Here is a 12,056-nt window from a genome sequence, read left to right as displayed (position 1 = left end):
CATTCTAAGAGGCTGAGTGCTGCCCGTATAGCTCTTCTCGTAGAGTACCTGACTCTCATGCTGGAGACCCAGGTTCGAGTCCCCAGCCCTCTGTGATTGTGCAAATACCAAACAAACAAGTGCACCTCATCTAAAAGGCTGTTCTCAGAAACCCCTAGACTGGGTGGATTTCCAAACCACCCTATCGTGCTGTTCTACAGTATTCCTTAGATGTGACATTCAATGCATGGATGAGTTCATCTACAAAACTATTTGGTTGGCTCTGAAAATATTCTGTGTTTTGTGATTGATGTTTTTATTGCAGAGAGTTGAATGCCCTGTGGAAAATCTTCAGAAAAATCTCATCTGGGAGACTTGGAATATTTACATGTACACCAGCAGTGTACGAATCCTCACCTGGCCAGGTACCAAGCATGGTTGCCCTGCCTATAATCCCAACAGCTGGGCTGATGCAGGAAGATCACAAGTTCCTAAACCAGCCTCAGCATAGGCCATAAGCAACTTAGGGAGACCCTCTCTCAAAATTAATAATTAAAAAGTAAAAAGTAAAAAACGAAGGGAGCTGGGGATATAGTTCAGCAGTAAAACCCCTTGGGTTTGATCCCCAGTACCAAAAATAAATATATAAGAATAAACCCTCAGCTCTCAACACCCAGATATTAGGCAGACATCAGCCTTCTTTTTTTCTATTTCTAAAAAAAAAAAAAATGAGGTAAGGCCCATAATTTCTTCTCTGAGGAAAGTAATAAAAGGGACTGTAACACTTCTCTCTGACATTAACTGAGTCCTGCTGGTGTAGGCTCTGTTGCAGGGGATGAGCAAACTCCCACCTCCAGAACTCCAGACCACTTGGAAAATGAGTCTCACCTTCAAGCAGAGGGCAGCAACAGTGCAAGTAATATCTGGATATTGATTGTCCCTGTTTTTAAAATACAGTAAACACAATGAAAGTCTTTTGGCTGTTTTCTATGACTTGAGAACTTATTATTTTTCCCTTTGTGATACAACAGTTTCAACAAGCAGACCAACTCAAAATGAGAAAGTACCTTTGATTTTGCAAGTCCTAGAACAATCCAAAATACATCCAATTTTTGACTTAAAGTCCCCACACTTGACTTGACATAAGCCTGCAAGTGTAGATGTAAAATAATACGGTGATTGTTTTAAAAGTTAACAAATGGGCCAGACGTGGTGGCACACACTTGTAATCCCAGTGACTCTGGAGACTGAGGCAGGAGGACCATAAGTTGAAGGCTAGCCTCAGCAACATAGCAAGGCCCTAAGAAACTAAGTGAGGCCCTATCTCAAAATAAAAAATAAAAAGGACAGGGGATGAGACTCAGTGATACAGTGCCCTGGGGTTCAATCCCCAGTACCTCCCTACAAAAAAGTTAACAAGTTAGAGAACAAATACAGAATGTTCAGGGAAGATGTACCAATCTACATAACTTCGGAAGTACAAAGGGTTTGTATAAGTAAAGGCAAAAGAAACCCCACAAAAGCACAGCGGTCTAGTTGACTTAAACAATTTCTCCACAGCAGTTTAACTTCCCAATTCTAACACTACTAGTCATTTATGTTGGAAGCGCAAAATTTATTTTTTTTTTCTGAATTAACATTTTATTTAACTCATTAAACCAAAAATATAATTTTACCAATATAAAAATGGATAAAGTTTATATTCTTTTCTTGTATGTCATCAAAATCTAGTATGGATTTGGTACTGACAACATATCTTAATTGGGATTAATCACATTTCAAGGACTAATGCATCTCAACTGTAATGAAAGACACTGTCTTGTACCTTTCCATTGTCTACATCTACTTGTAGGCAATATGTTGTGAGTGGTCTGCCACTTGCCAAACTCTATCTTATTCTTATAGATTAGTTCAAGATATGCCACTAGCAGAATTCACTTTTCAAATATTAAATTGTGAGCCTAGTACTATATCTGGTACTAGAAGAATGGCAACAAAAATGGCTGACATGGAAGAGTCAACTGAACCATTTGAGTATTTGCAGATACTAACACAGGTAACAGGAGTGGTCAAGTTTTTGTTTTATAGCATCTGACACAATTAGTAATGTTCTTATTTCCTTACTAATACTGTATATGTGCATCTGTTTCTCTCACAATACTCCATGAGAGAAGGAGGTACATCTCTCTACCTTGTTTGCCATTATAGCCTGGTAAATACATGCATACTCACATACTGATGATTGACCTCAACCAGTTTCTTGTTTCATTACTGTATTTTCCATGAAGTCACAAAACATTCCATTTTTTTCTTAGTAAATCTTTTTAAAACAAATTCTTATAGCTTATTCCAATGAATAAAAAGTAATTTAGAAATTTCTCACTGGTCAGTGTGCTACTCATCCTATCTTCATCTTCCTTCTTCCTCCAACACAAATGAGGCACAAATGAACAAGTACAAGGTAAATACATCAATTTTCAGAATTAAAATACACATACACCTCGAAGGAAAATGTAGTAAATACTGACTGTTATTCACCAGTCAACAGTGGCATGGTACTCAAGGGGTTTAGAAATTTCAGAATCTCCTTTGGCAATTCATTTTTTAAGTTAAACAATAGAAACACTGTATAGCTATGATTAACAAAAATAAAATAAGCAAAATAAAACAGCATAAAATGACTAATGGTGAAACCTATTCCAGAGGGAGGAAAAAATCCCAAACTTTCCTTAATGATAGCAATAATACTGTATTATAAAGTACTTTTGCTAATCTTCAGAGTGCAAAGAAAATCTTATGTGAAAAGCAATGTCTGGAAGAATTCAAGAGTCGAAAATGAGAGCAGCTCTTAACATTTTATTCTGTCTACAATAAAATAAAATGGCACTTTAATAATATGGGTCCTATCCAAATTAGCCAGTTTATTTTAGCACAAAACCCCTATAACTCTTCACCAAGTGTTTCCCATTTTATAAACTGCTGGTATCCATAGCCTTTTTATTTTACAGTACTGGGGATAAAACCCAGGGGTACTATACGACTGAGCTACATCCCCAGCTCTTTTTGAGAAAAGATCTCACTAAGTTGCCCAGAATGGCCTCTCAGCCTCCTGAGTAGTTGGGTTTACAAGTTTGTGCCACTACTCCCAGCACAACATATATAAATCTTTTATCAATCAAATCATATTTAAAATACACTAAAGACAATTACTTTTTAGTTTCTGCTTAGGTGAACATTCCAGAACGGGTGTAAATTCAGCCTCTTCACTGTGTTTTCTTTTCTTTCTTTTCTTTTTATAGTCACTTTGGTAACCACTGGAGTCACTGCGTTGAAAAACAGGATCCTGATCTTCCTGGTTCCTCCTCCTCCTCCTCTTCCTCCTCCTCCTCTTCTTCTTCTTCTTTTCTTCTTCTTTGACTCTTCCTCACAAAGGCCATTCATATTATTACTAACCTGTAGCTCTTCCTCTTCCTTTGAAGTGATGTCTGCAAAATCTGCCAGCTCTGTGGTACCATTATTTACTTCATCAATTTCTGGATCTTTCTTCTTTTTCATCTTTGGAATTTTTTCAACAGATTCTTCAGTGAGAGTTTCTGTTACTTCTTCAGAAACATCAGGGCACTTGGACTGCAAACAAGCAATATTTGTTTTGCCTCGAATGCGGAATACTCCAGCAGCATCTGAGTCTAAACGAAATACTTCAAATTCTAATTCATCACCCACGTTTATCTCCAGGGTTTGCCACTGCTCAGCTGACATACGCTCATGTTTAGGGATAGAGGCATTAAAACACCCATGTACTAAACAGCCAATGTAGCTAGAAGACACTTTATTAACTGTACCCATAAGCTTTTGTCCAGATTCAGGGCTAAAAAAATAACAAGATCAGCTTCAATGTTAAGATGAATGTGTCCTTGATCATCATATATATCTCCCAGTTCACCCACAACTTTGATGCTATCATATGCAATAGGGACACCTAAAAGACGCAGGAGTTCAGCATCTAGTTGCTCTCGGATACCGGTGCGTTTCCTGTTGTGGTAGAGGGGCGACAGAGCAATGTGCCCTCTATGCGGACCGGCCACCAGGCACCAGAGCACAAGGAGCAGCATAAGGGGGCAGCTCCGGGCAAGGCAGGACACCGACCGGTCCTACCACTGGCCCCTCGGAGGCCGCCTTCGGCCACGGAGACTCCTGAAGCGCAAAGTTTATTAAGTGGATGAACAGAGGAAGGTAGGTGTCTCACAGTTGCAATCAGGGTTACAGATAAACAAGCAGAAGAGGCTGGAATTGATTCAGGTGGCAATGGGCTCAAGTTGGAGACATCGGTAAGAACCCATGTTTGGCTTAATGTATGAGGTTTACATATAGAAATAGTTATGTACTTGTGTGTGTGTATGCATGCATGAATTAGTATACACACATGTATTTCCTTGTTCTATCAGCTGAGGTGGCATAGAAAAGCAGTGACACCTCAAAAGCAAAGAACACTGGGAAGAATCCAGATCAGGTTCCTAAGATCATTATCCATTCTCCAATAAAAGGAACAAGGGGGCTGGGCTATAGCTGGATGGTAGAGCACTTGTGTATCATGTGTAAGGGCCTAGATTTGATGCCCAGCACCAAAAATGAAAAGTTAAGGTTATTTTTTAAGGACCTAAAAAAACATACATAAAAGGAACAAGAGATCCTTGGATAAATGACTTATTCTGGGACTGGGGGAGGCAAAATACAACATGAGATCATCTTGTAATGCTAGAAAATAAGGAAGTGCTAAAATAAAACCCCCAAATGATAGAGGTATGTCAAAGAGATATGGAACCAGATTAAAACACTCCCATTAGCCAAAATTAGCATAATGTTAGCAACAAAATGAAGCAGTATTTGAATTATTACCCAATATAAAATAAACACCCATGAATCCATGCTGACATTAAAAGAGAATAAGTAAATGGGTGAGAAGAGGCCAATTTCTCTTAGAAAAGGATTCAAAATAATTTATGTGGATACTCTCCCCTCAAGGGAGGCACAGCATAACTTACTCCTTAAGTATACATTTGCAAATTCCATAATATAATTTTTGGAAATAAAATTTTGTTTTATTTTATGGTATGGAAAAAGAAAAAGAGTGACTTTACAGCTGAGAAACCTGCCAAACACGACCTAAGGCGATCAAGGTCAACACCAATAGTGTAAGTCATGGATCAGACACTCTATGAAAGACAGACCTTTGCCTCCCAAACCCACAGCAACATTCCAATAAGAAAATATCAAAAAATGATAAAGGGGGATATTATGCAAAACACCTGGCCAGTATTCTTAAAACCTGACAGGGTCATCAAAAACAAGTCTGAAAAACTTGCAGCCCAGACAAACTCAATGAAATGTAATAACCATATTTAACGTTAATGAAATGTGATAACCATATTTAACATTTTACGCTGGGTGGGATCCTGGAAGAGTAGAACAACATTTGGTAAAAGCTAAGGAGAGTTCACTAACTAGAATGAATAAAAAATAATTTGCACAAAAATAAAAAAAAAAAAAGCTAAGGAAACCATGATAAAGACTTCACATATTTGTACAGATTTGTGTTAATAATATATAAATATTGATCCATGAATTGTAACAAATTTATCATACTATTATAAGATGTAATAAGAGAAACTAGGTATGGGGTATGTGGTAATTCTCTGTACTGTATTCATAAGTTTCTATAAATATAAAATTCTTGTAAAACTAGTTTATTAGGAAAAATGCACATCTCACTGCACGTACTTCATTGAATTTATAGTCTTTTGGAAAGTGCTAGCAGCCTTTCCCAATTGAGTTTATTTTTAAGTGATTTACCAATTAGTGGTATAAAATTTAAGTATATTAATTATAAAGAATGAAATACTCATTATGACTGGTGCAATAATACAGAGATATGTGAAGATATGGTTAAACATCCTCCTCCTCCTCTGACTATTATTAACAGTCGAGTCTGTATCCTTTATACTATACCCATGCTCATAAAAACATACATAGAGCTAGGCATGGTGGTCCATGCCTGTAAATCCAGCGACTTGGGAGGCCAGTCTCAACAACCTAGACTTAGCAAATTAGCAAGACCCTCTCTCAAAATTAAAAAAAAATAAAAATGACGAGGGATGTAACAGAGTGGTAAAATGCCCCCTGGTTCAATCATCAATTAAAAAAAAAAAAAAGGGACTATACATATATTTTTAAAAGTTCACATATATACTTTATTCTGGAATTTCAAATCTTTAATTTGTCCCATGAGAGCAACTTTACCTGCTTAGAAGTATAACTTCTTTTAATAATTTCTATGTAATCTGTAATTCATTATTTGAGTTCCTTTTTTATTAAATTGATATTTCGGAGAATTCGTATTTATTCAAAAGTAGCTATGATTTTGATAATTAGAAAATGTGGCCTATAAAAATCTCCTTTTAAAATTTTCATGAAGCATATGATTAGTTTTTATAACTGTTCCATGTGTATAAGAATAGAATGTGTAATCCCTGTTGAGTAAAAGGATCTATGTCTAAATCTATTAGAGTGAGCTTCTTTCATTATTTAAATCCTTTCTATGTATGGTTAATCTATGTCCATCTTCTTCTATAAAATATTAATTTTAAAAATTATATTCTGATTATTTCTGTTTTTGCTTTGTATATTTTCTTGAAAATTACATTTAGCATGCACATTGTTGTTCATATTATGATCACAGTTTAAATAGTTTGGTGTAGAATTTTCTCTTGGTCTTTTTTTCTTTTTTAAAATTTTTATTTGTTCTTTTAGTTATACATGACAGTAGAATGTATTTTGACCTATTATATATACATGGAGTATAACTTCTCATTCTTTTGGTTGTACATGATGTGTAGTTACACTGGTCTTGTATTCACATATGAATCTAGGAAGGTGATGTCCCATTCATTCTACTCTCTTTCCTATTCCCATCCTGCTCCCTCCTCTTCATTCCCCTTTGTCTAATCCAGAGTACTTCTATTCTTCCCTTCCCTGCATTGTGTTGATCTTGTTTTAATTTTGCTTGCTTTTAATTTCTCATTTCCCTGGTAAAATTTTTCCTGGTCCTTCCACTTTCCCCCTCTACTTTGTTTGAAATATGTTAGACAGATGTATTTTTTCACCCAAGATGACAATTCCCTGTCATTTTATTGTGAGATTCATTAGTTCACATACTTTCAACTAATAGTTTTTTTTTATGTTTTGCCTTCTTTCATGTTGACTTCTTTTTTCTTTTGTCCTAAATTTCTTTTATCAGAAATAAAATGTTAGTTTATTTTCTGCTTACTTGTTAGTTCTCTGCTTATTCCTTTCTAATTTTATTTCTGGGGAATTCTAATTTGTGTTTTGTTCTAACTCCTGAAACTGCCCTCAAAGTCTCCTCTTCTCCTCATAATTCCCATCTTTGCTTGGTTTTGCTTCTGTTATAGGTTGTTCTTTTTCCCTTTATCTCCCAAACTGCTAATAGAGTCCTGAGCAAGGACCACCCTGTTTCCCAATTAGTCTAATGAGGTTTATTTTTTAATATTATGTTTCACAGCTGCAATAAGTCTTCTTGTGCATGTGTGTGCTATAATTTTTTCCCAGGAAGCCCTCATTACTTTCTTTTTAAAGATTGATTCTGCCTGTCCTGTCACCAGTGGTTCAATGAGACCCATCGGGCTTCATGATTTTCGCCTTTCCAGTTACCAACCAGCTGAGGCAATCAGCCCTTTTCCTTCACTTGCTCACAGTTGATCTCTCTCAATTGCTCAGTCAGCCTGTGAGGCTCCTTCAAATAGGGACACACCAGCAAGTCATACATGATAGAAGCAGTTGATTTGTTTGTTCATTTTTTCAATGTGCCAGTCTTTGATTCTTATAGTACCTCTCTGCAGAGGCAAAAGAAAAGGGCATCTTTGCTCTCTGGTCTCACCAGATGCAAATAACAACCCTCTTCCAACCATAGGGACAGCATTTTCAAGAAAAATTTCAAGATTACTGGGTTTGACATATCTCCTTCTAGGTCCATGGGCCACTGGAAAGCACAGTCCTTCTTTAGGGAATTCACAGACTTGGTTTGATATGAATGCTGAACTTCATGCCAGACCTTGTGAAAACACAAGCTCTCCTTCCTGAGGCTCCCCAAGCTTTACCTATTGCGGAAGAGTGAATTCTTCTGAGTACCCTTGCTATGGACAATCTTGGTCCTCCAAGGGTACAGGTGTGACTGAAAAAGGACCTACAGGACAACCAGGGTTTCTGTTAAGAACCCTACCAAACCCTCCAGCAGCACTCCTCACTGAGGTAATTTTCCTTGAACCGTGGGTCAGTCTAATCTTCTCATGTCCTACATGCGTCTGCCGGGATGTTTCTTTCCCCACTTCCCTCACTTTCCTCAGGTCTCTGAACAAAAGTGACATTCCTGTGATTGGAGGTGGAGGTGTAGCTCAGTGGTAGAGAACATGCTCAAAGCTCAGGTTCAATGTCCATCTCTTCTCCAACCTGCAGATCTGGCTGTTTTGTTATTTTGTAGACAAAAGTCTAAGTGAGAGAATATCCAGGATATGTGCTCCAGGCCCTTTCTGTTTGAATATTCCCACCCTGGGCCACATGAATATTTTAAAACTCCAATCACTTTTATTTCCACAGGAATTAAAGAAGTTTGTGTGAACTCCAAGTCAAAGATGGCATATAAGCAGGTGCATCGATTTCTATTTTGCTCTTTAAAGACCACATTAAAATGACAACAAATGATTTTATAGACCTAAACTAACAAAAACAATAGATATGGAGACAGCTCTAAAATTTTCTAAGCTAATGGGTTGGTGATATAGTTGGGGATGTAAAGTACTTGCCTAGTATGTATAAAGATCTGGATTCAATCCCCAACTATGAAAAAAAAAAAAGAAAGAAAGAAAAAAGGTAAAATTTTTCACAAACTAGAAAACAAATAGATTAGCAAGAACTTAGTAAAACAAAGAAAACTTATTTTTAAATTAGCAGAAGAGGGAGATAAGGGCTAACCTAGTCCAAGTCACAGAAACTGGATATACTGGATATCTCTAAAAACAGGGATGATCCAAGATACAACTCAGAAAACAACAACAACAACAACAAAAACAAACAACAACAAAACAAACAACAACAACAAACAAACAAACAACCAGAGGAATCCAAACTGGGAAACTTGTATTAGGGGAGGAACTAGTGTTAAGCACTTCTGGGTTCAATCCCTGCTACAAAACAAAACTAAAAATTCCACAGTTAAATATGATAACGGAAAGTGCAGGTTGTCAGGTAGATCACAACTTATCTCTCCTGCTCCTCATTTCCATGTCTAGCTCTTCTTCCAACCCATAGGCCCTAACAACTTTCCCAGACCCTATCATCAGACACCTGCTGGCAAACCTATAGTAGACAGCACAGAGGTAACAGTTTTCTACAGTCCTCTCCTTGAGGTCCTGTGACTAGTCCCACTCTGATGTAGCTGGACATGATAAGCTTCTTAAATCTCCCTAGAAACCCCGATTTGTCCACCTACTAGTGACTTTACTATTAACGTTTTCTCTTTTCTCAGTTCTTCATTTCCCAAGTACCTCCCACAGTTATTTAGTTCTAATTCTTCTGACAAATCTCTCAACACGTATAGAAGTTCTTCTGGACACAGTGACACATGCCTGTAATAGGAGACTCAGCAGGATAAGGTAGGAGGATTGGAAGTTCAAGGTCAACCTGAGCAATGTAGTGAGAACCTGTCTCAAAAGAAAAGAAAAGATAAAAGAAAAAGAATAGCAAAAAAGAGATTGAGAATTTTTAAAAATATAGAGAGTATCTGCTTCCCTAATGTAACGTGGACAAATAAAGTCCCCAATCCCCATTCATGTGCTTAGAGTTTCCATCCAGTGTTTTCATCTTCTTAATCAGGCACCTGAAGAAAGCCTCTGCATTTTCAAATTATAACTATTGTTACACGTGTGCAGTCTATTCAAGACCGTCATGTACATAGTGGACAAAATTGAGTTCTTACTTGAAACATCTTGTCTGTCTAGATGTTTAGAAGTGTCCAAAATATGTTAAATGTAGAGATGGTAAAATATCACTTTGTAAATATCTTTTTTCCCAAATTCATATGAAATATTGTTATTTGGGAATAGAACTGTTAAACCACCTCTGTAAGCAATATAGTACTGTCTGTCCTTATTAGGTGACATGGTGGAGATGGGAGGGAAGCAATTGCAAAAAGTAATATGTTAGTGTGTCCATACTGGGACATTTTCAGACATCAGTTTTCTGTATGCTTTGTGCATTTTGTTTTGCTGTGTATATATTGGACAATTGAGTTCCAATTTTGCAACAGCTAGTCTCTACATGTTAAAGAGGTTGCCAGTATATGACCAAGTAGTTAGTAAAATTAGTACATTTTATACATTTTGTGTTGAAATTCATAGGAAAGCTTGTCCTCTGTAAATGACTTTTGGACGTGAAGTTGTTCAACCACCTCTAGGTGTTACACATGCCTGCACTTGTCCACTGAACTGAAAGTAGAGAGAAGTGAGGAGGGAAAGTCCAAGAACAAAATGGTCATATTAGAAGATACCTCAGACTATAACCATTGCTCTGGGTGCAATTTATTTACCAGTGCTGTGTGCATAGTTGACAGGTTCTTATGTGGAATATCTAGTCTGTCTATATATTTAGAAGTGTTTGACGTATTTAAAAGTAGAAGTAGTAGAATAAAACTTTTTGTAAATAGCTTTTAAAAACTAATGGGAAATACTGTGTTTGGAATTGTTAAACCACCTCTGAACAGGACAAAACAAAACACTGTAATAGGAAGAACCCCAAAACAAATCAACAAAAATTTCTCAGCTTATGACAAGTGGGGTGGGGGAGCAGCTTTCCCCAAATACTATCATAAATCTCCTTTAAGAAAAAAAAGAGACAATACTTCAGACAATATAAAAGCAAAAAAGAAACCAATCAATTATGAACAAAATCCAACAATAAAAAGAGTTCTTGGAAATTAGAAAGCTAATAGTAATTGAGAAACCCATCTGAAGAACTGGATATAATATTGAAGCCATTTCCAAGAAATATCAATCAATCAATCACTCAATCAATCAATCAATCAATAAGAAAGGGGAGAAAAAGAATTTAAAAAGTAGACTGGTCCAGAGATTTTGATTTCTATAGACATAGATGCTTGAGAAAAATAAAAAAGAGAAAGAAATCAACAATGAAATACATCAAGTCCCACAAACTGAAGAGTTCCTGGATTAACAAGACTCATTCAACCGGGTGCAGTGATGTACACCTGTAATCCCAGCAGCTCAGGAGGATGAGGCAGGAGGATTACAAGTTCAAAGTCAGCTTCAGCAACTTAGTGAGGCCCTGTCTCTAAGTAAAATATTTTAAAGAGGGCTAGAGATGTGACTCAGTGTTAAATACCCCTGGGTTCAATCCCTGGTACCAAAAAAAAAAAAAAAAAAAAAAAAAAAATTACATTAAGGTACAACATTTTAAATTCCACAACATAGGGGGATAAAGGGGGTGGTATTCTACTCTATCTGGAGAATAAAAACTTGTGGCACACAAAAGCTAAGAGTCAATTTAGATTCCTAAATTTTAGTACTGGAGCAAGGTCTTCAAACTCTGAAGAAAAAGTCTTTCCTGAAAATTACTTCTGTACATTTCAAGAGAGAAAGTAGTCTTTTATGCCTGGTTAAGTAAGAAATGAACTCTCATTCACTCTTTCAGGAGCTACTAAAGGAGATGGTCAGCCTGAGAGAAGAATTAGACCAAGGACGAGAATACAAAGAAAAGGACAGGAGAGGAGGTGAGGGAGAATCTGAAGGTGACAGAGGATTCCCCCTCTGCCTGGTACACATAGGTGCCCATGGTGAGCACAAAGTTCTAAAAATAATGGAATCTGGGCTGCGGTTGTGGCTCAGTGGTAGAGCACTTGCCTTGCACAGCACATGTGAAGCACTGGGTTTGATACTCAGCACCACATAAAATAAATAAAATAAACATATAAAAAATAAAAATTAATTAATTAA

The 12,056-nt window shown here is 36.8% G+C and overlaps 1 pseudogene across 1 annotated transcript; it reads right to left on the bottom strand.

Annotated features, from left to right (window-relative positions):
* Positions 1-1,111: 1,111 nt before the first annotated feature.
* On the bottom strand, positions 1,112-5,180 carry LOC306665711 (DNA-directed RNA polymerase I subunit RPA43-like; annotated as a pseudogene). Its single transcript has 3 exons — positions 5,118-5,180; positions 3,389-4,173; positions 1,112-3,356 (listed from the first exon to the last, which is right to left on the bottom strand). The product of its transcript is annotated as a DNA-directed RNA polymerase I subunit RPA43-like (transcript).
* Between the last annotated feature and the right edge of the window lie 6,876 nt (positions 5,181-12,056).

This window comes from Sciurus vulgaris, assembly GCF_902686455.1.
Source record: "Sciurus vulgaris genome assembly, chromosome: 7".
NCBI classification, from domain to species: Eukaryota; Metazoa; Chordata; class Mammalia; order Rodentia; family Sciuridae; genus Sciurus; species Sciurus vulgaris.
Note: the sequence above shows the minus strand (reverse complement) of the source record. Positions and strands in the feature narration are given on the sequence as shown.